General features: G+C 41.6%; 1 protein-coding gene across 1 annotated transcript in view; it reads left to right on the plus strand.

Annotated features, from left to right (window-relative positions):
- Positions 1 to 24,741, plus strand: part of Abcc1 (ATP binding cassette subfamily C member 1 (ABCC1 blood group)) — a 151,980-nt gene that overhangs the window by 32,226 nt on the left and 95,013 nt on the right. The gene's annotated exons all lie outside the window — the stretch shown is intronic.

A 24,741-nucleotide genomic window follows, 5' to 3' on the forward strand; every position in this document is an offset into this window, starting at 1 on the left:
CTCAGTTTCAGGCAGTCCCATTTATTAATTTTTTTTCAGTGTCTGTGCTATATGTGCCAATGTGTTCAAGTGTACTTGCCACTTTCTCTTCTATGAGATTTAGTGTGAGGTTTTATGTTGAGGTCTTTGATCCATTTGGACTTGAGTTTTTGCATGGTGATAGATATGGATCTATTTTTCTTCTTCTACAAGTTGATATCTAGTTATGCCAGCACTATTTGTTGAAGATGCTTTCTTTTTTCCATTTTCCATTCTTTGCTTCCTTGTCAAAAATCAGGTGTTCGTAGGTGTGTGGATTGATTCTGCTCCCTTGGTCCTCCTGTCTGTTTTTATGCCAATACCAGGCCACTTTCAGTACTGTAGCTCTGTAGTAGAGTTTGAAGTCAGGGATTGTGATGACTCCAGAATTTTTTTTTATTTTACGGGATTTTTTTTTTTTTTGCTATCCTAGATTTTTTGCTTTTTCATATGAAGTTTAGTGTGGTTCTGTTGAGGTCTGTGAGGAATTTTGCTATGGTTTTGATGGGCATTGCATTGAATCTGTAGATTGCTTTTGGTAAGATTGCCATTTTTACTATTTTAATTCTGCCTACCCAAAAACATGGGAGATCTTTCCATTTTCTGGTGTCGTCTTCAATTTCTTCCACTTGTTTGGTTAGAGTTACTCCAAAATATTTTCTGCTGTTTGCGACTATTGTGAAGGGTGATATTTCTCTGATTTCTTTCTCAGCCCATTTATCATCTATGTAAAGGAGGGGTACTGAATTTTTTGATTAAATCTTGTATTCTGCTACATTACTGAAAGTGTTTATGAGTTGTAAAAGTTTCTTGGTAGAATTTTTTGGGTCGCTTATGTAAACTACCATACCATCAGCCAACAGTGAGGGATTGACTTCTTCTTTTCCAATTTGTATCCTGTTGATTTCTTATTGTTGTCTTATTGCTCTAGCTAGGACCTCAAGAACTTTATTGAATAGATATGGAGAGAGTGGAAAATTTTGACTTGTTCCTGATTTTAGTGAGATCGCTTTGAGTTTCTCTCCATTTAGTTTGATGTTGGCTTTGGCTTGCTGTATATTGCCTTTATTATGTTTAGATATGTTCCTTGTATCTTTGCTCTCTCCACGACCTTTACCATGAAGAGGTCATGGTCAAATGTTTTTTCAAGATTTAATGAGATGATTATGTTTTTTTTTTTCAGTTTGTTCATATGGTGAATTACATTTTTCAGTTTGTTCATATGGTGAATTCCATTGACAGATTTTTGTGTGTAGAACCCTCCCTGTATCTCTGGTGAAGGGGTTAAGTCAGCTCCCTTTAGAGGGCGGGATTTGCCTCAGGCGAATGCCTGCCAATAAATAGCGGCTAGCCCCTTTGTTTTCTCCCTACCTGTGCTACGCTGGAACTTTGGTTCAGTAAGTTTAACAATAAAGTGGTAAATATTCTTTGATATCTGCATTGCCTTTATTTTGTGCGGGTACACTCTGGGATGAAGCCGACTTGAACATGGTGGATGATTTTTTTTGATGTGTTCTTGGATTTGTTTTGCCAGTATTTTATTGAGTATTTATGCATCAATGTTCATGAGTGAGATTGGTGTGATTCTCTTTCTTAGTATTGTCCTTGTGTGGTTTGGGTAACAGAGTAAGAATAGCCTCACAAAAAGAGTTTGGCAATGTTCCTCTGTTTCTAATTGTATGGAACAATTTGAGGGGTATTATTAATTTTTCTTTGAAAATCCTGTAGAATTCTGAGTTGAAATAATCTTGTCCTGGGCTTTTTTTGGTTGGGAGACTTTTGATGACTGTTTATTTTTTCAGCAGTTATAGGTCTGTTTAAGTTGCTCACCTGGTCTTGATTTAATTTTGGTAAGTAATATTTATCCAGAAAGTTGTCCATTTCTTTTAAGTTTTCCAATTTTGTGGAGTACAGGTTTTTGAAATAAGACCTGATGATTCTCTGTATTTCCTCCGTGTCTGTTGTTATGTTCCCCTTTTCATTACTGATTTTGTTTATTTGGATATTCTCTTTTTGCCTTTTGGTTAGTTTGGATAAATCTTTGTCTCTATTGTTGATTTTCTCAAAGAACCAAGTCTTTTTGTCATTGATTCTTTCTAATTTTTTTTGTTTCTATTTTGTTAATTTCAGCTCTTAATTTGATTATTTCCTGCCATCTAGTCCTTCTGACCGAGTTTGCTTCTTTTTGTTCCACAGTTTTCAGGTGTTTTGTTCACTCACTAATGTGAGATTTTTCCAGCGTCTTTATGTAGGCATTTAGTGCTGTGGACTTTCTCTTATCACTGCTTTTATTGTGTCCCACAAATTTGGGTATGTTGTGTGATTATTTTTATTGAATTTTGGGAAATCTTTAATTTCTTCCTTGACCCATTGATGAGTCAGGTGAGCATTGTTTAATTTCCATGTGTTTGTGGGCTTTCTGGAATTAGTGTTTTTATTGAATTCTAATTTTAAGCCATGGTGATCTGATAAGATCAATGATGTTATTCAAAAAAAAATTTTTTTTTTGTATCTGTTGAGGTTTGCTTTGTTACCTAGTATGTGGTCAATTTTTGAGAAGGTTCCATGAGGTGCTGAGAAGAAGGTATATTCTTTTATGTTTGGGTTGAATCTTCTATAGATTAAGTACATCTGAGTCATCACTTCTCTTGATTCCCTTATTTTTCTGTTAATTTTCTGTCTGACAAACCTGTCCACTGATAAGAGGGATGTGTTGAAGTCTCCCAGTATCAGGGTGTGTGGTTTAATTAATTTATTTAAGCTTTAGTATGAGGGTGTCCTTGTATTTGGGGCATTGATGTTCAGTATTGAGATTTCCTCTTGATGGACTTTTCTTGTGACTTAATATGAAATGTCCTTCTTTGTCTCTTTTGATTGATTTTAGTTTGAAGTCTATTTTGTTAGATATTAGAATAGCTACACCTGCTTGTTTCTTAGATCCACTTGTTTGGAAATTTTTTTTCACAACCTTTTACTCTGAGACGATGTCTGTCTTTGAGGTTGAGATATGTTTCTTGTATGCACCAGAAGGATGGATTTTGTTTTTATATCCAATCCGTTAGCCTGTTGACTGAGGTTTCTGTCCCACCCGGTCCTTCAATCGTTCAGTTCCAAAGGAACACACAGAGGTCTACATTAGTTAAACTGATTGGCCTAGTATCTAAGGCTTTTTATTAACTCGTGTAACTTACGTTAGCCCATAATTCTTCTCTGTGTTAGCCACATGGCTTGGTGCCTTTTTTGGCAAGGCAGTCACATCTTGCTTCCTTTGTGGCTGGGTCTAGACTGCAGACTGCAGAATCCTCTTCTTAGAATTCTCCTGTTTTCATTGCCCTGCCTTGACTTCCTGCATGTTTGTCCCGCCTATACTTCCTGCCTGACAGCATTTTATTAAAAAGTACAAGAAACATATATTTACAGGATAAAACCATTGTCCCACAGCATTACGCTGTATCTTTTTATAGGTGAGTTGAGTTCATTTATATTAATGGATATTAATGACCAGCTATTGCTAGCTCCTGTTATTTTAGTTTTCATTGTTGGTGATGGTATTGTGTGTTTTTCCCTTTGGGATTTGCTGCTGTGAGATCATCTATTGTCTGTGTTTTTGTTAATGCAGCCAACTTTCCTGTGTTGGAGTCTTCCTTCTAGTGCTTTGTATAGGGCTGTGTTTGTGGTTAGGTATTGGTTAAATCTGGTTCTGTCATGGGATGTCTTGTTTTGTCTGTCTATGGTGATTGAAAGTTTTGCTGAGTCTAGTAGTCTGCCTTGGCATCTGTGGTCTCTTAATGTCTGCATAACGCTTGACCAGGACCTTCTGACTTTCATTGCTTCTATTGAGAAGTCAGGTGTAATTCTGACAGGTCTGACTTGGCCTTTTTCCTTTGCAACAGTTAATATTCTTTATTCTATATGTTTAGTGTTTTGATTATTATGTGGTGAGGGGACTTTTTTTTAAAATCTAGTTTATTTGGTGTTCTGTTAGCTTCTTGTATCTTCATATGCAAATCTTTCTTTAGTTTGGAAAGGTTTTCTTCTATGATTTTGTTGAATTTTCTATGCTTTTGAGTTGGACTTCTATTCCTATTATTCTTTGGTTTGTTCTTTTCTTGGTGTCCTATATTTCCTGGATATTTTGTTTTAAGGTTTTGTTAGATTTAATGTTTTCTTTGACCAATGAGTCTATTTTCTCTATTGTATCTTCAGCACTGGAGATTCTCTCTTTTGTGTCTCGTGTTCTGCTGTTTATGCTTGTGTTTGTGGTTCCTGAGCGTTTTCTCATGATTTCTGTTTCTGTAATTCCCTCTGTTTGTGTTTTCTTTATTGTCTCCATTTCGATTTGCATGTCTTCAATAGTTTCTTTATCTGTTTGATTGTTTTTTTTTCTTGGTTTTCTTTAAGGGATTTGTTGATTTCTTCCATTTTTTGGTTCATTTTTCCCCCCTCCATTTCTTTGAGAGAATGTTTTACTTTCTCTTTAATGGCCTCAAACATTCTCCTAAAGTTATTTTTAGGTCATTTTCTTCTGCTTCATCTATATTGGGGTGTTCAATTCTTGCTGTTGTAGGGCCACTAGTTTTTGGTAGTGTCGTGTTGCTGTTTGTGGTGTTGAGTGTGTTCTTACCTTGTCTACCCATCTTTTTCTCGGCTTAGTGTAGTTGGGGGTGTGCCTCTGTTGTCTTCAAGGGCCAGTGGCTCCAAGGCTCAGATGGTTGCTTCTTGTGGTGCAGTCAGGGCCACGGTTCCGGTCACTCTGGAGTCACTCAGTGCTCCCTGGGGTTGCTCTGCAATACAGAGGGTCATTTGGGCCTGCTCATGCAGAGGTCGCAGACTCACTTGTTTCGGGCCTGCTCCGGTTGAGGTAGCTCACTCAGGCCTGTTCCCACAGATGTTCCTGGCTCCAAACTGCTCCATTACAGGTCCCACAGAGGTTTCTGGCTCATGCCTGCTTCTTTGGCTCCCTTGTACTCCTGTGGAGTTTGCTACCTCAGGCCTGCTCTGGCTCAGGCCTGTTCCCGTAGGTGTCCCTGGCTTGGGCCTGTTCCCTCAGAAGTCCCGGACACATGCACAGTTCCACAGAGGTCTCTGCCTCAGGCCTGCTCTCACAGAGGTCGCTGGCTCAGGCCTATTCCTGTAGATGTCCCTGGCTTGGGCCCGGTCTTACAGAGGTCTCTTGTACATTTTTTTTTAAGTGTGAGTGCTGGGGATCAAACTTAGATTCTCGTGTTTTTGTGACAAACACTTTACCCACAGTGCCACTCCTTCCCGCCTAACACTGAATTTAGGTGGGACAGTGGTATACATAACTGGTAAACAGTAAAAATGTTTTTATTTCTGCAATGACTTTAGACTCCAGCTTGTGCATTTTGTCTGCATGTTAAATGCCTGAGTCTCAGTTTTTGTTCCCAGAAAATGTGTCTTGGGGGAAGGTTAAGATCAGGGTTTGTTCTGTAATCCACATTGACCTCAAACTCAGCCCTCTCCCTGTCTCTGCTCTGTAGCTGCTGGAATTAAAGGCATGCATGAGCATGTGCCATATAAAATGTTTTCCATTTCCATGATTGTACCTGTGTACCAGGGTTGAGTTTTAAGGATTTGGATATGACATCAGTAGCCAGACATAGTGGTGCACACCTGTAATCCTGACACAGGGAGGGTGGAGGGCCGAGGCAGGAGGATCAGGAGTCTAAAACCAGCCTGGGTGATGTATCAAAAGACTCACCTTTTGCCCTCTGGCTTGCAGTGTGGTCTCAAGTACTTGGAGCAGAGCCCGGTAAGTAGCAGTAAAACCACCTGAGTAAAGGCTCACGTGTGCGCTTTGTATAGGTAGTCCCCCCCCCCTTTTTTTTTTTGAGAAAGGAGCTTGTATAACCCAAGGTAACCTCAGACTTTTACCTGAGCCATATCCCCAGCATCTTTTTGCTTTATTTCTTTCTGAGTTTTGCTTAAGCCGCATTTCTGCTTTGCACATTCCCTGCCTGCTTTCTTTCTTGGCTCTGCTGCTATTAGGTTTAGAGTTGATTTTGGTAGTGTCTGCCCACCCTCTCTTTTCCTTCCCTGTCCTGGGGTGAACCCAGGGCTTCCCACATGCCAGGTGAACACTCTCCCACCAAACCATACACTAGCCTGTGTTTGCCTCTTTCAACGGAATGAGACTTCTAGATAGTGGACCCTTTCTTCCTGCCAAATGATACTGACACCTGGAAATTCTTGGTGATTGTCCCCAAGTGACAAACCAGACAGTGGCAAGATTGAACAGATCCATTTGGAAAATTTAAGATGATCAGACCCTGGGAACTATCAGTACACAGTCAGTCCTTGTTGCCTCGAGGACTTCTTGGATATGACTCAGCAGTGGACCAAGTTTATGATTAACTTTTCAGACTGTCTTACTTCCTTGGCAGGAAGAGCTGAGTATTCTCTCCCTGGGCTGTGTCATTTGGGCTGGAACAGTACAGTGGGAGGAAAGATGTCTGAGGAGCCGCTGAGACTGTGGGCAGTTTCTCAAGAAGCTCAGCTAAGCAGGGAAGACTGGCCAGAGAGTCAGGCTATTCTAGGCAGGTAGCCATGTCCTGGGTTTTCGCTGTAGGTCTGTGGTAATTTGAATATGATTCAGTGATAGAGCTTCTTGGGCTTGTCTGGGATGGAATGGTGAGGAAGAGGTGGCAGAGGGCATTTGCTGCAGAGCTGGTTTAGACTCAGCTGGGGTTGGTGCCTAGTAAGCTGACTAGCATGCTGAGCCAGGGGCTTGTTGTGTATCCCCAGCTGGCCTGTAACTCCTTGCCTTACCAGGCTGGCCTCAAACTGACAGATATCCATCTGTTTCTGCCTAAGTGCTGGGATTAAAAGTGTATGTCACCACACCCAGTCTCTGGGCAAGTTACTGAGGCCCTGTCTCAAAATAAAAAGTAAAAAGAGTAGTGGAGATGCTTGGTTAATAATAATGATGATGATGATGATGATGATGATGATGATGATGATGTGGGAGACCCCAGGTTCCATCTGCAGGAGTGAGAAAAGCAAACTGTGAGAGTGTGCTAAAAAGGATGCCCTGTGTCAACAAATCAGAAGAACCCTGTAAGACAGAATTTAGTGGACACACAAAGCTCAGGGCTCTGGACTTTACCCTGAGTTCCTCAAGTGTCTGGGTTGAGGACAAGGGAGGGTACATTACAAGGTGACCAACTTGAGGAGGGTGGGGTGGGGATTCAGTAGACTGGGTTGCATAGGCTCATCTCCAACTGGGTTTGTGTCAGGGCAGTTGAGTTTCTGGATAGTCATAGACTAAGTGAGACTCCATTAAGTTCTGAGGATTCTTGGTTAAGAGAGAGCCCCAGCAAGGATGACAAGGTTGTTGTGTGATTTCTTCTTCTTCTTCTTCTTTTTTTTTTTTTTTTGTCTTTTGTCTCTTTGAGGGACCCACCACACAGCTCCCAAATAAATCATACATACAGAGGCTTATTCTTAGTTATAAATGCCCGGCCTTGGCTTGTTTCTTGCCAACTTTTCTTAAATTTTCCCTTTGGGCTTTTATCTTTCTTAATTCTGTATGTGTCACTTTCCTTCTTACTCTGTGGCTGGCTGGGTGACTGACTGGGTAGCTGGCCCCCATGTTCCCCCTCCCCTTGTTCTCTTTTTCCTCTTCTTCCTCTGTTCTCCTCTCTGCCTGCCAGCCTCACCTGTCCTTGCTCCTGCCTCGCTATTGGCTGTTCAGCTCTTTATTAGACCATCAGGTGTTTAGACAGGCAAAGGAACACAGCTTCACAGAGTTAAACAAGTGCAGCATAAACAAAGCAGCACACCGTAAAATAATATCCCCAACACTAGGTGACTGGTGTCTTGGCTTGGTGGCAGTGAGTCCTTTGCTTGAGCCTAGAAGTGACAGCCACAGTTTTTGCCTCCTATAGTGGGTGAGATTGGATGAAGGGAATATTGGGAGGACAGATGGCAGATGGGACTCCTGGCTCTCTGGATGGAGTCCGTCCTATCCCTTTTGACTCAGCTCGGGGGCAAGGTGTGCATCTCAGCAGTTCCCCTTCTTCAAGGAAATGTCCTCTCCTTCCTGACGGCATTTCAACTGATCTGCCTTGTGCAGGAGCAGGAACTCTCTAGCTGAAGCTTTCCCTGTTCCTTAGACATTCTTGGTGCCAGTGGTGGGTGGTGATGGTGACAGTGCTTGATCTGCTCCTAGTAGTCACATGGTATGGTATCACGCTCTTCTGTATACCATTGCCCTGATTCTTGCCAGAACCTTCCAAGCACTTTACCTTCCTGACCTCCATACTCGAAAGCAGCTGAGGCTTGGGGACATCAATATGTCCTGCCCAGGTTTACATGATGTTAAGGTCTTAGGGCAGAATCCACATTCACCTGGTCTGAAAGTCAGGGTTCTTAACCAGCCTCTGCCTGGGCTGCTGTGACTAAGAAAACCACGGACAATAGCAACTAAAACAACCAACCATGGGGGCTGAGAAGATGGCTCAGTCAAAGTACTTGCTGTGCAGGTTTGAGAACCTGAGTTTAATCCCTTGTAAGCAAGTAAAAAGTCTGAGTGTGCAGTCCTAGTGCTGGTGAGGTACAGACAGCAGAACCCCTGGGGATCACTAGGGAATTGATGAGCTCCAGGCCAGTGAGAGATACCGCCTCAAAAAATAAAGTCCGTGGCTTCTGAGGAACATACCAGGTTGTTCTTTGGCATTCATACACATGTATGCATGTTCACATATGCAGTCACACACACATGTATGCAAGTCACAGTCACATTTGCAGTTATACACATAAATGTATGCACAGTCACATATGCACGGTCACACACACTTACACATGTATGCACATTCACATATGCTCAGTCACACACACACTGAAGCAGGAATAATGCTGGGGAGGGCACTATTTCACTGTTTTGAAAGTGGGATGTTAGTAGCCTGGGGAGTGAGGAATGAGTTCTAAAAAGGTCTTTAGGTTTTTCTTTTCTTTGTTCCTTTCACTCTGGGAACCAAATCCAGGCCTCATACATACCAGGTAAGCATTCTACTATTGAGTTCCATCCCTAGCCTTCCTAGTTGGGTTTTGGTGAATGAGTAGGAATTTGTCAGAGTTGAGCAATACTGCCTAGAAGGATTTAGGCAGCAGTGACTTCCAAGGGAGTGCCCTGAGGGCAGTGACCATCTTCAGAGTTTTAGCAATGTTCCTTTGAGTAAATGCCTAACTTAGAACATAGAGCAGTGGGTCTGGAGGGCCTGTGCTGGAAATAGCAGGTGAGCTTGTGTTGCGGGAGGTCCTCCCACTCCTCCAGCCTATCGCCGCTGAGATACCAGCCCCTTGGGGCGTGGTCTCTCTCCCTTTAAAAAAGCGGCCACTTCCCTCTCCTCTCTCTCTCTTCACTTCCTGCTCCGCCGGCGGCGACTAGACTCCTGGTTGCGTAGAGGGCTGTTGCCTGGGACAGTGATCTGTAAGTTTTTTCCCCTTTAAATAAATATCACCCTATTAATCATAATCCCAAATTGGTGTGGCATTGTTTGTGACTTACGCCTTCAAGCTTGTGGGGGTTTGTTGGTGTGTGTGTGTGTGTGTGTGTGTGTGTGAGAGAGAGAGAGAGAGAGAGAGAGAGAGAGAGAGAGAGAGAGAGAGGGAGGAGGAGGAGGAGGAGGAGGAGGAGGAGGAGGAGGAGGAGGAGGAGGAAAAGAGGGAGAGGAAGAGAAGAAGAGGGAGAGGAAAATGTTGGGCACCTTCCACCTTCCACTTTTGTCTGAGACAGGATCTCTTATTTGTAATATGTCTTTCTTTGGACCTCCAGATTCGGAATAACAACACAGAGATTCCTTATTATAAAAGCTTGACCTTAGCTTAGGCTTGTTCCTAACTAGCTTTTAAAATTAAAATTAACAGATTTATAATAATCTACTTTCTGCCATATTGGTGTAGAAGGTCCTTCTGTTTATGTGTTGCCTTCATTGGTTAATCAATAAAGAAACTGCTTGGCCTGATAGGGCAGAACTTAGTTAGGCGAAGAAGAAAGAACTAAATTCTGGGAGGAAGGAAGCAGAGTCAGAGAGATACTAATGGAGCCTCCAGAAATAGACGTGCTGACTCTATCCACGTAGGCCACTGCCATGTGGTGATATAGATTAACAGAAGTGCGTTAAATAAAGGTGTGAGAGTTAGCCAATAAGAGGCTAGAGATAATGGGCCTAGCAGTAATTTAATTAATACAATTTCTGTGTGATTATTTCGGGTGTAACCTAGCCGGGCAGCCGGGACAACAAGCAGCCCACTCTTCATGTTACACCATATGGCATGTCACCCCCTCAGTACCATACATCTGATCTCCCTTCTCAGATTCTTTCCAGAGTTCCTATTTCTGTCCAGAAGTCCTACCTATCCTCTTTTGCCTACTTGTTGGCTATTCAATTCTTTATTAAACCAATCAGAAGGTACCTTAGGTGGTTGAGGTTAAACAAATACATCTTCACACAGTGTACAAAAAGATCATCCCAACATCTCTCCCTTTTAGTCCAATAAAAGGCTCTTTCTCTAACATCAATAAACTATATACCATAAGAGCAATTATCAGGTAAGAATTCCACACATACAGAAGAAGTCCACTTCTTCTGTATTTGGCTATTTTGGAGAAAGTAGTCTTATTATTTATCCTATTTTGGTGGGTTCAAAGTTTTGTATCTAAATCACTTTGTCTAAATCTATAATAAAAATATCTTTTTAGTCCTTAAAACACTTTCTCAGATGAACAACTTAAGCTTTTTTTATTATTGATATTTACTGAGCTCTACATTTTTCTCTGATCCCCTCCCTGCTTCTCCCCCCCTTCAAACCTCCCACAAGGTCCCCATGCTCCCAATTTATTCAGGAGATCTTGTCTTTTTCTACTTTCTACTTCCCATGTAGATTATATCTATGTATGTCTCTCAGTGTTCGCATTGTTGTCTAAGTTCTCTGGGATTGTGGTTTGTAGGCTGGCTTTCTTTGCCTTGTGTTTAAAAACCACCTATGAATGAGTACATGTGATAATTGTCTTTCTGTGTCTGGGTTACCTCACTCAAAATAATGTTTTCTAGGTCCATCCGTTTGTCTGCAAAATTCAAGATGTCGTTATTTTTTTTTTTTGCTGTGTAGTACTCCATTGTGTAAATGTACCACATTTTCCTTATCCATTCTTCGGCCGAAGGGCATTTAGGTTGTTTCCAGGTTCTGGCTATGACAAACAAAGCTGCTATGATCATAGTTCAGCACACGGTCCACAATCCTTGTGGCACGATTGAGCATCCTTTGGATATATACCCAAAAGTGGTATTACTGGGTCTTGAGGAAGGTTGTTTCCTAATTTTCGGAGAAATCGCCACAATGACATCCAAAGGGGTTGTACCAACTTGCATTCCCACCAGCAATGCAGAAGTATTCCCTTTTCCCCATATCTTCTCCAGCATAAGTTGTCATCAGTGTTTTTGATCTTGGCCATTCTTACAGGTATAAGATGGAATCTCAGAGTTGTTTTGATTTACATTTCTCTGATGACTAAGGATGTTGAACATTTCCTTAAGTGTCTTTTAGTCATTTTAGATTCCTCTGTTGAAAGTTCTCTGTTTAGGTCTGTACTCCATTTTTTATTGGATTATGTGGTCTTTTGGTGTCCAATTTCTTGAGTTCTTTGTATATTTTGGAGATCAGACGTCTGTCTGATGTGGGGTTGGTGAAGATCTTTTCCCATTCTGTAGGCGGTTGTTTGTCTTGTTGATTGTGTCCTTTGTTTTACAGAAGGATTGTTTTTTTTTTGAGACAATGTTTCTCTGTCATTTTGGTACCTTCTTGTAGACCAGGCTGGCCTCGAACTGGCAGAGATCTGCCTGCCTCTGCCTCCCAAGTGCTGGGATTAAAGGCGTGCGCCACCACCGCCTGGCTACAGAAGCTGAAAAGTTTCAGGAGGTCCTGTTTATTAATCGTTTCTCTCAAAGTCTGTGCTACTGGAGTTATATTTCGGAAGTGGTCTCCTGTGGCAATGTGTTCAAATGTACTTCACACTTTCTCTTCTATGAGGTTCAGTGTGGTTGGCTTTATGTTGAGGTCTTTGATCCATTTGAACTTGAGTTTTATATATGGTGATAGATTTGGATCTATTTTCATTTTTCTACATGTTGATATCCAGTTAAATATGCTTTCTTTTTTCCATTTGATATTTGTTGCTTCCTTGTCAAAAATCAGGTGTTCGTAGGTGTGTAGATTAATATCCAGGTCTTCAATTTGGTTCCATGTTCCTCCTGTCTGTTTTTACACCAATAACACAGGCTGTTTTCAGCACTGTAGCTCTGTAGTAGAGTTTGAAGTCAGGAATTGTGATGCCTCCAGAAGTTTTTTTATTGTATAGTATTGTTTGGCTATCTTGGGTTTTTTGCTTTTCCATATGAAATTGAATACTATTCTTTTAAGATCTGTGAAGAATTTTGCAGGGATTTTGATGGGCATTTCATTGAATGTGTAGATTGCTTTTTTTTAACTTTATTTTATTTTTATTATTATTAAAAATTTCCACCTCCTCCCCACCTCCCATTTCTCTCTCCTATTCCCCCACTTCTCCTCCCCCTCCCTCTCCAGTCCAAAGAGCAGTCAGGGTTCCCTGCCCCGTGTGAAGACCAAGGTCCTCCCCCCTCCATCCAGGTCTAGGAAGGTGAGTATACAAACAGACTAGGCTCCCACAAAGCCAGTATATGCAGTAGGATCAAAACCCAGTGCCATTGTTTTGGCTTCTCAGTCCGCACTCATTGTCTGCCACATTCAGAGAGTCTGGTTTGATCACATGCTCCATCAGTCCCAGTTCAGTTGGCCTTGGTGAGCTCCCATTAGATCAGCCCCAACGTCTCAGTGGGTGGGTGCACCCCTCGCCGTCCTGACTTCCTTGCTCATGTTCTCCCTCCTTCTGCTCCTCATTTGGACCTTGGGAGCTCAGTCCAGTGCTCCAATGTGGGTCTCTGTTTCTATCTCTAACCATCGCCAGATGAAGGTTCTATGGTGATAAGCAAGATATTCATCAGTATGGCAATAGGATAGGGCCATTTCAGGTTCTGTATCCTCAGCTGCCCAAGGAACTAGCTAGGGACATCTCTTTGGACACCTGGGAACCCCTCTAGAGTCAAGTCTCTTGCCAACCCTAAAATGGCTCCCCTAATTAAGATATATACTACCCTGCTCCCATATCTACCCTTCCTCCATCCCAACCCTCCCATTCCCCCAAGCTCTCCCCATCCTCCCCTTCTCACTTTTCTCTCCCCATATCCCCTTACCTCCACCCCACCCCCAAGTTCCCAATTTTTGCCTGGCAATCTTGTCTACTTCCATTATCCAGGAGGATAACTGTATGTTTTTCTTTGGGTTCACCTTCTTGCTTTGGGTTTTTTTTTTGTTTTTGTTTTTTTTTTTTTTTGATTTTTGAGACAGGGTTTCTCCGTAGCTTTTGGTTCCTGTGCTGGAACTAGCTCTTGTAAACCAGGATGGCCTCGAACTCACAGAGATCCGTCTGCCTCTGCCTCCCGAGTGCTGGGATTAAAGGCGTGCGCCACCACCGCCCGGCTGGGTTCACCTTCTTATTTAGCTTCTCTATAGATCCATATCTATCACCATACACAAAACTCAAATCCAAATGGATTAAAGACCTCAATATTAATCTGAACATGCTGAACCTGATAGAAGAGAAAGTGGGAAGTAGTCTACAACACATGTAGCACAGACAATAAGGGCCTCATTGAATAAATGGGACCTCCTGAGACTGAGAAGCTTCTGTACAGCAAAGGACACAGTCACTAAGACACAAAGGCAACCTACTGACTGGGAGAAGATCTTCACCAACCCTGAAACGGACAAAGGATTGATCTCCAAAGTATATAAAGAACTCAAGAAACTAGACTTTAAAATGCTAATTAACCCAATTAAAAAATGGGGCACTGAACTGAACAGAAAATTCTCAACAGAAGAAGTTCAAATGGCCAAAAGACACTTAAGGTCATGCTCCACCTCCTTAGCGATCAGGGAAATGCAAATCAAAACAACTTTGAGATATCATCTTACACCTGTCAGAATGGCTAAAATAAAAAACACCAATGATAGCCTTTGCTGGAGAGGATGTGGCGTAAGGGGAACACTCATCCATTGCTGGTGGGAATGCAAACTTATGCAACCACTTTGGAACTCAGTGTGGCGGTTTCTCAGGAAATTTGGGATCAACCTACCCCTGGATCCAGCAATACCACTCTTGGAAATATACCCAAGAGATGCCCTAGCATACTACAAAAGCATTTGTTCAACTATGTTCATAGCAGCATTATTTGTAATAGCCAGAACCTGGAAACAACCTAGATGCCCCTCAATGGAAGAATGGATAAAGAAAATGTGGAATATATACGCATTAGAGTACTACTCAGTGGTAAAAAACAATGATATCTTGAATTTTGCATGCAAATGGATGGAAATAGAAAACACTATCCTGAGTGAGGTAACCCAGACCCAAAAAGATGAATATGGTATGTACTCACTCATAAGTGGATTCTAGCTATAAATAAAGGACATTGATCCTATAATTCGTGATCCTAGAGAAGCTAAACAGATTGCTTTTTGTTAAGATTGCCATTTTTACTATGTTAATTCTGCCTACCCAAGAGCATGGGAGATTGTTGCACTTTCTGGTGTCTTCTTCAATTTCTTCAAAGATTTAAAGTTCTTGTCATACAAGTCTTCCACTTGTTTGGTTAGAGTTACTCTGAGATATTTTATCCTGTTTGTGGTTGTTGTGAAGGGTGATGATCCTCTGATTTCTTTCTCGGCCGTTTTATCATTGTTTTATGTACAGGAGGGCTCCTGATTTTTTTTTTTTTTTGAGTTGATCTTGTATCCTGCTACATTACAGAAAGTCATTATGAGTTGTAGAAGTTCCTTGGTAGAATTTTTGGAGTGGCTTACATAAACTATCATATCATCAGCAAATAGTGAGAGTTTGACTTCTTCTTTTCCCGATTTGTTTCTTGTTGATCTCCTTTTGTTGTCTTATTGCTCTAGCTAGGACCTCAAGAACTATATTGAATAGATATGGAGAGAGAGGGCAACCTTGCCTTGTTCTTGATTTCAGTGGAACTGCTGGGAGTTTCCATTTAGTTTGATGTTGTCTGTTGGATTGCTGTATATGGCCTTTATTATGTTTAGGTATTTTCCTTGTATCCCTGTTCTCTCCAAGACCTTTATTGTAGAAGAAGGTGTGAGCCGCTTCCCACTGCCTGGCTCCCAGCCGCCTGGCTAGCTTATGCCCCGAAATAACAACACACAAATTGTATTCATTTAAACACTGCTTGGCCCATTAGCTCTAGCCTCTTACTGGCTAACTCTCATATCTTGCTTTAACCCATATCTAGTAATCTGTGTAGCACCACGAGGTGGTGGCTTACCGAGAAGGTTTTAGCGTACATCCATCTTGGAGAGGAGAGCTATAGCGTCTGACCCAGAGAGGAGAGGCATGGTGATTGCCTCACTTCCTCCCAGCATTCTGTTCTATCTACCTAAGGGCTGGCCTATCAAATGGGCCAAGGCAGTTTCTTTATTAACCAATGAAATCACCTACATCTTTTTATCATGAAGGGCATCTTGTATTTTGTCAAAAGCATTTTTGGCATCTAATGAGATGCTCATACGGTTTTTATTTTTCAGTTTGTTTATATGGTGGATTACGTTGAAAGATTTTTGTATGTTCAATCATTTCTGTATCTCTTGGATTACTCCAATTTGATCATGGTGGATGATGGTTCTGATGTGTTCTTGGATTTGATTTGCCAGTATTTTATTTAGTATTTTTGCATCAACGTTCATGAGTGAGGTTGGTTTGTAATTCTCTTTCTTAGTAATGTCTTTCTGTGCTTTGGGTATCAGGGTAATTGTAGCTTCATAAAAAGAGTTTGGCAATGTTCCTTCTGTTTCTATTGTGTGGAATAATTTGAGGAATATTGGTATTAGTTCCTCTTTGAAAATATTGTAGAATTCTGAGCAGCAATCATCTGGTCCTGGGCTTTTTTTGGCTGGGAGACTTTTGATGACTGTTTATATTTCTTCAGCAGTTATTTGTCTGTTTAATTTGCTTACCTGGTCTTGATTTAATTTTGGTAAGTGATATTTATCCAGAAAGTTGTCCATTTCCTTTAAGTTTTCCAATTTTGTGGGGTACAGGTTTTTGAAATATGACCCTGTGATCCTCTGTATTTCCTGTATTCTCTGTTGGTTCTGTAAAGGACTCTGACTCTGGTCTACTCTTCCAGAGTTCCAGGCTTGGGTGCGCCCAGACCTGCAGAGATCTCTGGTTCTTGCCTACTCCTTCAGAGGTCTCAGATTCATGTCCAGTCCCGTAGAAGTCCTAGATCAGGCCTAGTTCCTCGTAAGTCCTAGACTCACGCCCACACCCACAGGGGTCCTGGCTTAGGTCTACTCCCTTGAAGGTCCCAGATTCACATCAGGACCCTCAGCGGTCTCTGGCTCACTTGCTCAGCGGTTGCTCCTTTGTACCAGTTCCTGTGGAGATCGCTGTCTCAGGCCTGCTCTGGCTCAGTCCTGGTCTGTAAAAATCAGATGTTCTGTTGTTAAAATTACTTCTTGTTGTTTGGGAGCAACAGTATCTTTAGGTGACCCTGAGAAAACTGAAGTAATCATCACATCCTGGGAGAGTTAGCTCTATCATTTGTTGTCCAGTGTCTGTGTGATGGGACTGTGTAGGCCTTTTCTGAAGTCCTGACTGGAGTATTCTTTGAGGCTGGAACATCTTAACTAACTGCTTTGAAGTTGTTCTGAGCAGTTTGTAGTCCAATGCTGATCTTTAGATGGTGTTTGTCAGCTTAATGGCATCACCACAATCCAGATGGATTTGTTGTTGCACGGCTCCATCATCATTTTGAAGACTTCAAAGGTCGCTGTTAGGAATGGTCACTTATACATTGAGAGGACCACAATCTAGTTCTAAAATTAGTACTCTGTATGGCTACTAGTATTATGATAAAGTTTATATATACATTATAATTTTATAGATTTTGAGATAATATTTGTACTGTAGGAAAAACTTTAAAGAGTTAAAGCCAAAAGATTATGAGATTTGTGACAATACAATAATTCCTTGTTTTCAGTTTTTCTCTGTCTCATACCAGGTGACTTTTCTGACATAAGACAGAGAGTTTGGATTCTCCTTTAACAAGCATGTGTGGGTTTAGAGAAGAGAGCCATGCTCTAATTCCAAAGCCAGCTTTAAATTTTAATTGAATTGGGAACACAAAAAGGCAATTTGCCCTTTATGTCTCTAGGGAGCAGCAGAAAGAGGCGGAACAGTCATTTGGGAAGATTTCAGAAATCTGCCCTGTTGGAGGTGTTATGTCATTAGGCCAGTTTATTCTTTTTCTATCTTTTTGGTTTTTCGAGGCAGGGCTTCTCTGTGTAATAGTACTGGCTGACCTGGAACTTGGTTTGTAGACCAGTCTGGCCTTGAACTCACAGAGATTTGCCTACCTCTACCTCCTGAGTGCTGGAATTAAAGGAATTAAAGGTGTGCACCCCTGATGCCAGGCCCCAATTTACTCTTTTTTTGGGGGGACATTTTCTCTTGATGATTTGTCCTTTTTCATAGATGTCTCACGTGTCCAGTAGTCTCTGATTCCCTAGTTGGATCCTTTTATTCTCTTGGAAAGACAAAGAAAACCCTACCCCAACCCGAACTTTGGGAGTTCCTTTTCTTGGCAGGTTGTTGAAGCACAGTTACTAAAAACTCAGGCTCAGAAATTGGGGTTTAATCTGAAGATCCCAAAAGCAAAACAGCCAGCCACTGGCTCTTACTTTGACCTCAGTCTGAAATGGTGATCCTGCCTCCTGGAATCTCAGGAGACTCTGTCTGAGAACTGCATTGCCCCTTCTTATAATCCTCTCTAGGGCTGGGATCAAAGGCAGCACCACTGTGATTAAAGGCATGCACTGCCCAGTTTCTATGGCAACTAGTGTGGTTACTTGGATTAAAGGTGTGTGTTACCATAACCTGGTCTGTAAGGTTGACCAGTGGGTCTATTTTACTCTCAGATCTTCAGGCAAGCTTTATTTATTAAAATACATTTGAAATGCCACTACAGGTTATATCTTTGTTAAGACAAAATGTTCTTTGGCAACAGAAAAAGTATTATCTTTTAATACTTTTAAAAAAATTGAAATTAAATATATCTTGGCATATGTGGATAAATATATCTATATTACCCTTTCCCTTTATATTTAACTTCAAGGTTAAAGTGTATTTATTTTTAGATCACAAAGTACATTTGTTTTGAATTTTAGCCTGTCTTTCTAGTAACCCTGGAGAGGGTTTCTACATACCAGTTAGTTGCCACATCTGAGTTTTGTCTCTGGGTGGGGGGTTAAACGCTTGTGTTCCCACTGCCTTGTTCACTGTTACTTTAGAATTTAGAAAAAACTAACTTGCCAGACTGTGGTGGCACATGCCTTTAATCCCAACACAGGATAGGCTCCAAAAACATTACAGAGAAACCATTTCTTGAAAAACCAAAAACAAAAACAAAAATAAGAAACAAAAAAAAAAAAACAACTAACTTCCCATCTGTTTCTCCTGTGATTAAAGGCACGGGCGATCACTGCCCTGCTGAACTATTTGGTCTGAGTGATGTGGGAGTGTCATATATCAATCTTTTGATTTCATTGGTTAAACAATAAAGAAACTGCTTGGCCCTCATAGATTAAAACATAGGTGGGAGGAGTAAACAGAACAGAATGCTGGGAGAGAGAAGCTGAGTCAAGGAGTCGCCATGGTTCTCCCACTCCAGGCAGACGCAGGTTAAGATCTTTCCTGGTAAGCCAGCTCGTGGGCTACACAGATTATAAGAAATGGGCTAGTCCAGGTCCGAGAGTTAGCCGAGAAGAGGCTAGATAGAAATGGGCCAAGCAGTGTTTAAAAGAATACAGTTTCCGTGTAATTATTTCGGGGCATAAGCTAAGCTAGCCATATGAGCGGCCAGGTGCCGGGGACACAGCCTCGCCGCTTCTTATTACTACAGTCTGAGCTTCAGAATATTCTAACTCTTAGATATTTAGAAAATAAATTTGAATTTACTTAAAACATTTTAAATCTCTTAACTGTGTTTTTAATACCAAATAACAAAAATATCCTTTTTATTTAAGAAGAAAACTCAAAAGCTGATGTTCAAGATGGTGTGGGCCATATGGCAATCTACAGCCTAATATTCTAACGTGGAATTAAGATACATGGTTTAAAAAAACCCATTTTCCTTTCATGCCAGTAAGGCAAGTGTGCCTTTGGTAAATTATTATTCAACAATTATTATTATTATTTTTCTCATATCTGGTCAAATGAAAGGCATTTGTTAGTCTTACAAGTTAATTTGCACTGAATGACCAACCTGTCTGATGAACTATTGCCTGTCCTTATTCAGGAGGTCTTTCCTGTGTGAATCTAATCTTTATCAATATTATTGGTATTCATAATTTTTTGGTCCTGTAGAGACAAAGACAAAGACTGTTCTAATGTAACACATTTTTTGACTTCCATTCTGAAGTTAAGACATTCTTAAAATATATATGTTGATTTAATTCAGCAGTTTTTTCCACAATCTAGTGTCTCTCAGCAGTTGTTTTTTGTTCATTAGTATTTAAAATATTTTTCAGTTAATAAAGCATTGTATAGGCATTAAATGCCTTGTGTTACGGTATTTCCCATCCTTATAAGGGTTATTTTTTTTATACTATTTTACTCTCTCTTCAAAAACTTCTCTTTATTATTTTTAAACTATTTTTTCTGACTGTCTATACTCATTTTCTTTTCTTTCTTCAACACATAAGCACATTTTCAAGCACTCTACACCTGTTCAGAGGTTTTCTCAGTCTGGATCTGACTTTCTTTGTGCCTGCCGTTCTTTGACTGCATGAGCCAAGCTTTAAAGGGTCAGGCCACCTCTGTGTATCTGCGTGCTTCTCCCGTGTTTCAGCTCCGCTTAGCACCATGGCGCTGGCTGCTGGCTATGGTCTCCTTGCGTTGGTCCAGCAAGCGACTCCACTGGTTCTGGGATGTAAGCGTTGCTTGCCTTTTCCTGTGCCAGTTCTGGTAAACTCCTGGGCCTACCTGTGGCAGGTGTTTCTGTCTAATCTCCTGCCGTTCTAGCTGTTTACAGGCCCCTCTCAAGTTCTCAACTGCGCAGCAGAGCCTCTTAAAAGAGCCATGAGCACTGGGTCTACCAGAGAGACTGCAGTTGCTAGGAAGCTGCATCTGGCTCTGTGTCTGCCAGCTTTCTCAGGCCCTTTGCTTGGATATAGGTGCCTCACATTGGATGCCAGCTGTAGCAGGTCTGTCTTTGGATCACCAGCTTCTGAATAATGAACAACACAGAAACTTCTTCTTATGTATGAAAGCTTTTAGTTTAGGCTTTTTCCCAATTAACTCATTTATATTAATGTACATTCCGCCTTGTGGCTTGTTACCCTCCTCATTACTGTACATCCAACTTCCTCCATGTGTGGCTGGCTAATTCCTATCTCAGATTCTTTCCCAGAGTTCCTATCTCTGTCTGTAAGTCCCACCTATCCTCTCCTGCCTAGCTGTAGACCATTCAACTCTTTATTAAACTAATCAAAGGGTGCCTTAGGCAGGTGATAAACAGAGACACATCTTCCAACAACGTACACAAAAATTATCCCAACACTCATTGGTCTGGCAATTTGCCAAGTAAGATGGATCAAATAAGATTTGTCAAATAAGATAGGCCATCTCGCTCTAGGGATTTGTTTGTCCAAGTCTCCCACCTTGGCTTTCTTGGGATTATAGGCTATACTATATTCCAGCTTGCACCTCACCTCCTGTTGGTGTTTGGGATCACTTGAAATCCGGTCTTCATGTTTATAAGAGTGAAAAACAAGGCCTTCACTCTGTAGTAGCAACTTTATGATTACTAGGCAAAGCAGAAAAGGACACTGGACTTGAGAAAGGCAAAAATGTCTGGCATCCAATTCAAGGCAAGGCAGTGGTTTTTGAAATGTAATGGAAGGTGGGACTAGAGATGACGGTGGTTAAAGGCACATGGTGGCTCACAACTACCCAAAACTCCAGTTTCAGGGGATCTAAACCCTATTCTGGCCTCCAAGGGCATATACATACATGCAGGCAAAATACTCAACACATAAAGTAAATATCAGAAATTTTGGTGCCCAATGGTGAGAAATTCTTGTCCTCTTTTTCCTTTAGATTGATATTCCAGAAAGTTAGACTCTTCTAGCATAGCCCCCTTTCCGCAATTCTCCGTTTTGTTGGTTCAGGCCCTGTTAGGTTTTCTACTGCTGTGACAAAACACCATGACCAAAAATCAGGCTGAGGACAAAAGAGTTGATTTGGCTTATACTTTCATATCACTGTGCATCAAAGGAAGCTAGGACAGGAACTCAAACAGGGCAGGGACCTAGAGGCAGGAACTGATTGCAGAGGCCATGGAGGGGAGCTGATCATTAGGGTTTGCACACGCCCCATCAATCACTAATTAAGAAAATGCCTTACAGCTGGATCTTATGGAGGCATTTTCTCAGAGGCAAGTTCCCTCTTTTCTGATAAATCTACTTTGTGTGTCGAGTTGACATATACAACAGCCAGCACAGGATCCAAGGCATTATCTCATAAATATCATGGGACTTGAAAAAACCCCCTCTTTGATTCTGGGATCAGTCAAGTAGCAGACTGCTTTGAGACGAGCAGGTGCCAGCCACTGAGTGCCACTGCTTGTCTGTGGCTCCTGGATGAGTTCTCAGTGCACCTCTTATGAAAATGGATTATGTTGGGTTCTACAAGAAGGGTTACCAACTGAGCCATTTCCCTAGTTTGACCATTGGTTAGGGAGTCAGTGAAATTTATTATGCAGAGAAGAGGGGGCACCAGACTTACTTAACCAGTTGATACTAGTTGTGTGTGTGTGTGTGTGTGTGCACGTGAGTGTGGTGCTAGAATGCTAGGTGGATACACTAGCACTGAGCTACAGCCCCATCTCTGCGCCATTTATTAATATTAGGTCTCAATATTCCTTTAAGCCTTCAAGCAGCAGACTATCTTGTTTTTTCAAGTGCTCAATGTCACTTGTCACAAGGAAGAGAAGTTAAACTTAGGCGGAAGATCTGCCTCTGTAGGATTGGCCAGGCTTGGAAGCTTGTAAATACCTGGGCTTTGGTGATGGCTGCCCTGTGGTGCTTGTTTTGAGGGTCTTGTCTGTCCTGGTCCACCCTCCTTCCCATACTAGAAATTGAATTCAGGGCCTTGTGCATTCTAGGCAAGCATCTCCCACAGAGCTGCATCCTCTTTCTATATTTTATTTTACACATTTAGTTTCTGTGGGTGAGTACACATGCTATTGTGTGACTGTGATGGTCAGTGTGTGTGAGTGGGTTCTTTTCTTCCCCCACTAGGGGCTGGGGGAGCAAACTCATATGCACAAATACATGAATAATGTAAGAACAAGTTTTTTAAAAGTTAGGTGCAAGAATGGAGTTGACTTCATGGACTTTTAAGAAAAATTAAATCATGTGCATTTGGGTGATATGTAGAAGAAAACCTAATCTGTTACTGAGCACGAAAGCTTGCCTGCGAGGTGATTTGACAGACTGTGAGTTAGGGAAGAAAGGCTAATTTTTCACCATATATTATTTTGTATAGAAATTTTTTTTAACATAATGTAATTAATTACCTGTGAAGGGCAAAGAAGTACCAAAAGAAAGGAGTCATGGGTGAATTTCTGGTGTGCATGGATGGAGGGGTGATGGGTGATGGATGGTTACACAGGTAGAGAGGTGGTCATGCAGACAGGCGATGGGGGTGTGGGTGGGTAGGTGCAGAAGGATGAGTGAAAGAGCAATAACCTGCTGTAGTGAGAGGATTGTAGAGGACCAGTAGCTGGTTTTGCATGCTATTGCAAGCCTCCATTTTTCCATCTAAACAAAGAAGTGGTAAAGGACTGAACTCATAGTTTTAAAGGAGACTGTTGTTTTTCCGTCGGCACAGAGGCCGTGCTTTAATCTGCTGCTGTGTTAGCCAGCAAATGCGGCTCTACAGGTACTGGCCTGCTTCTCTGGCAGCTGCCTGGCCACTAAAGCCTTGGTCTGGCAGGAATCCTGTTCCCACAGGCACCAGCTATGTTGCTGCTGCCAAATACAGCTTTTAATCAAACCTCTGTTCTATTTATCAATAAGACTTGGGAGTCAAAGACTGGGGTGAAAACCTACTAGCTCAGAAAGGTTGAGTAGCCACTAGCTGACAGTCTCTCTTTGTTGGTCCTTTTGCTCTGCCAAAAAAAAAAAAGCCATGCTACGCTGTGTTCCTCCCTACTACTTCCTGTGCATCTGTCTATTGTCTGACAGACACTCTAGGACTCTTTCTGATAACTTTCTGTCAACTAGTTGCTAACTTGGCCTCCTGACCCAAAGTTGATTTTATTTAATTAACTAACTAACGCAATGCAAATTCAGTGTTCACAGTGTGACACAGTATCCTACAACAGAAGACATTTATAGCTATAATTATATATAAATATATAATCTAATATATATATATATATAATATAATATATATATTAGACTGTCCTGAAGCTTACTCTGTAGATCAGGTTGGCCTTGAACTCACAGAGATCCACTTGCCTCTACCTTCCAAGCTTAGGGTCAACACTTCATTTATATTTTTTAAATTAAAAAAAGTTCTGAGGCTTCAATGAGATGGTTCAGTGGGTAAAGATGCTTACCAACAAGCCTGACAACCTGCACTTGGTTCCTGGGACCTACATAGTGGAAAGAGAACCAACTTCTGCAAGTTGCTCTCTGACCTTTACTTGGATGCTGTGGTGTGTGTGGTGTGTGCTTGTGCACACACATTTAATAAAATGTTAAAGATAGTGTTGTATATACTTATGTCAGCTGTCATTTCTCATGTGCTGTCAACTTTGATGTTTTTTTTTTTATCCGGGGCTCTCACTGGCCTGTAGCTGGCCAAGTCCACTAGACTGGCTTGCTGGGAAGCCCCAGGGATCTGCCTGTCTCCATCCTCTCAGCATTGGAATTACAGGTATACACTGCCACACTGAGCTTTAAAACTTGTTATTCTTTTTATATATCCCCAGCTGGCCTGGAAGTCACTATCTATATAGCAGGCTTTCCTCAAGCTCACAGAGATCCACCTGCCTCTGCCTCTGTGGGTCTTGGGGATTGAACTCAAGTTCTCATGCTTTCTCAGCAAGTACTTTCCCCGCTGAGCCATCTCCTCTCCTGACAGCCCCAGCATTTTCTATGAACACCTGGGCATTATGTGATGATGAAGATAAAGGTCTGGAGTCTTTATTCTTGAGGAAAATATGCAAATAACCTCTATGACCCCCTCCCAGATTCTTCAGGGATCACATGATCGTCTGTTCTTCAAGGTCCCTTTAAGTGACATCCTCCCTCCATCTTGTGAGGAGAGTTTGTTGTGGCTCTAGGCTTAGGGCCCTTTGCTCCTGTTAACTTGCTGCCTGGTTCTCTGGCCACGGATGTTCTGATGTCTGCATAGTTCTGATGTCTGAGAGGTCCCTGGGTGTGGGAATCACGGTCTATTTCTTTGCACCTACAGCAAGTAGATTTGAACTCTGTGAGCCCTGTTCTCTTGTGGTGTGACAGTTGATGTTTGCATGT

This window comes from Microtus pennsylvanicus, chromosome 11 (assembly GCF_037038515.1).
Source record: "Microtus pennsylvanicus isolate mMicPen1 chromosome 11, mMicPen1.hap1, whole genome shotgun sequence".
Taxonomy (NCBI): Eukaryota; Metazoa; Chordata; class Mammalia; order Rodentia; family Cricetidae; genus Microtus; species Microtus pennsylvanicus.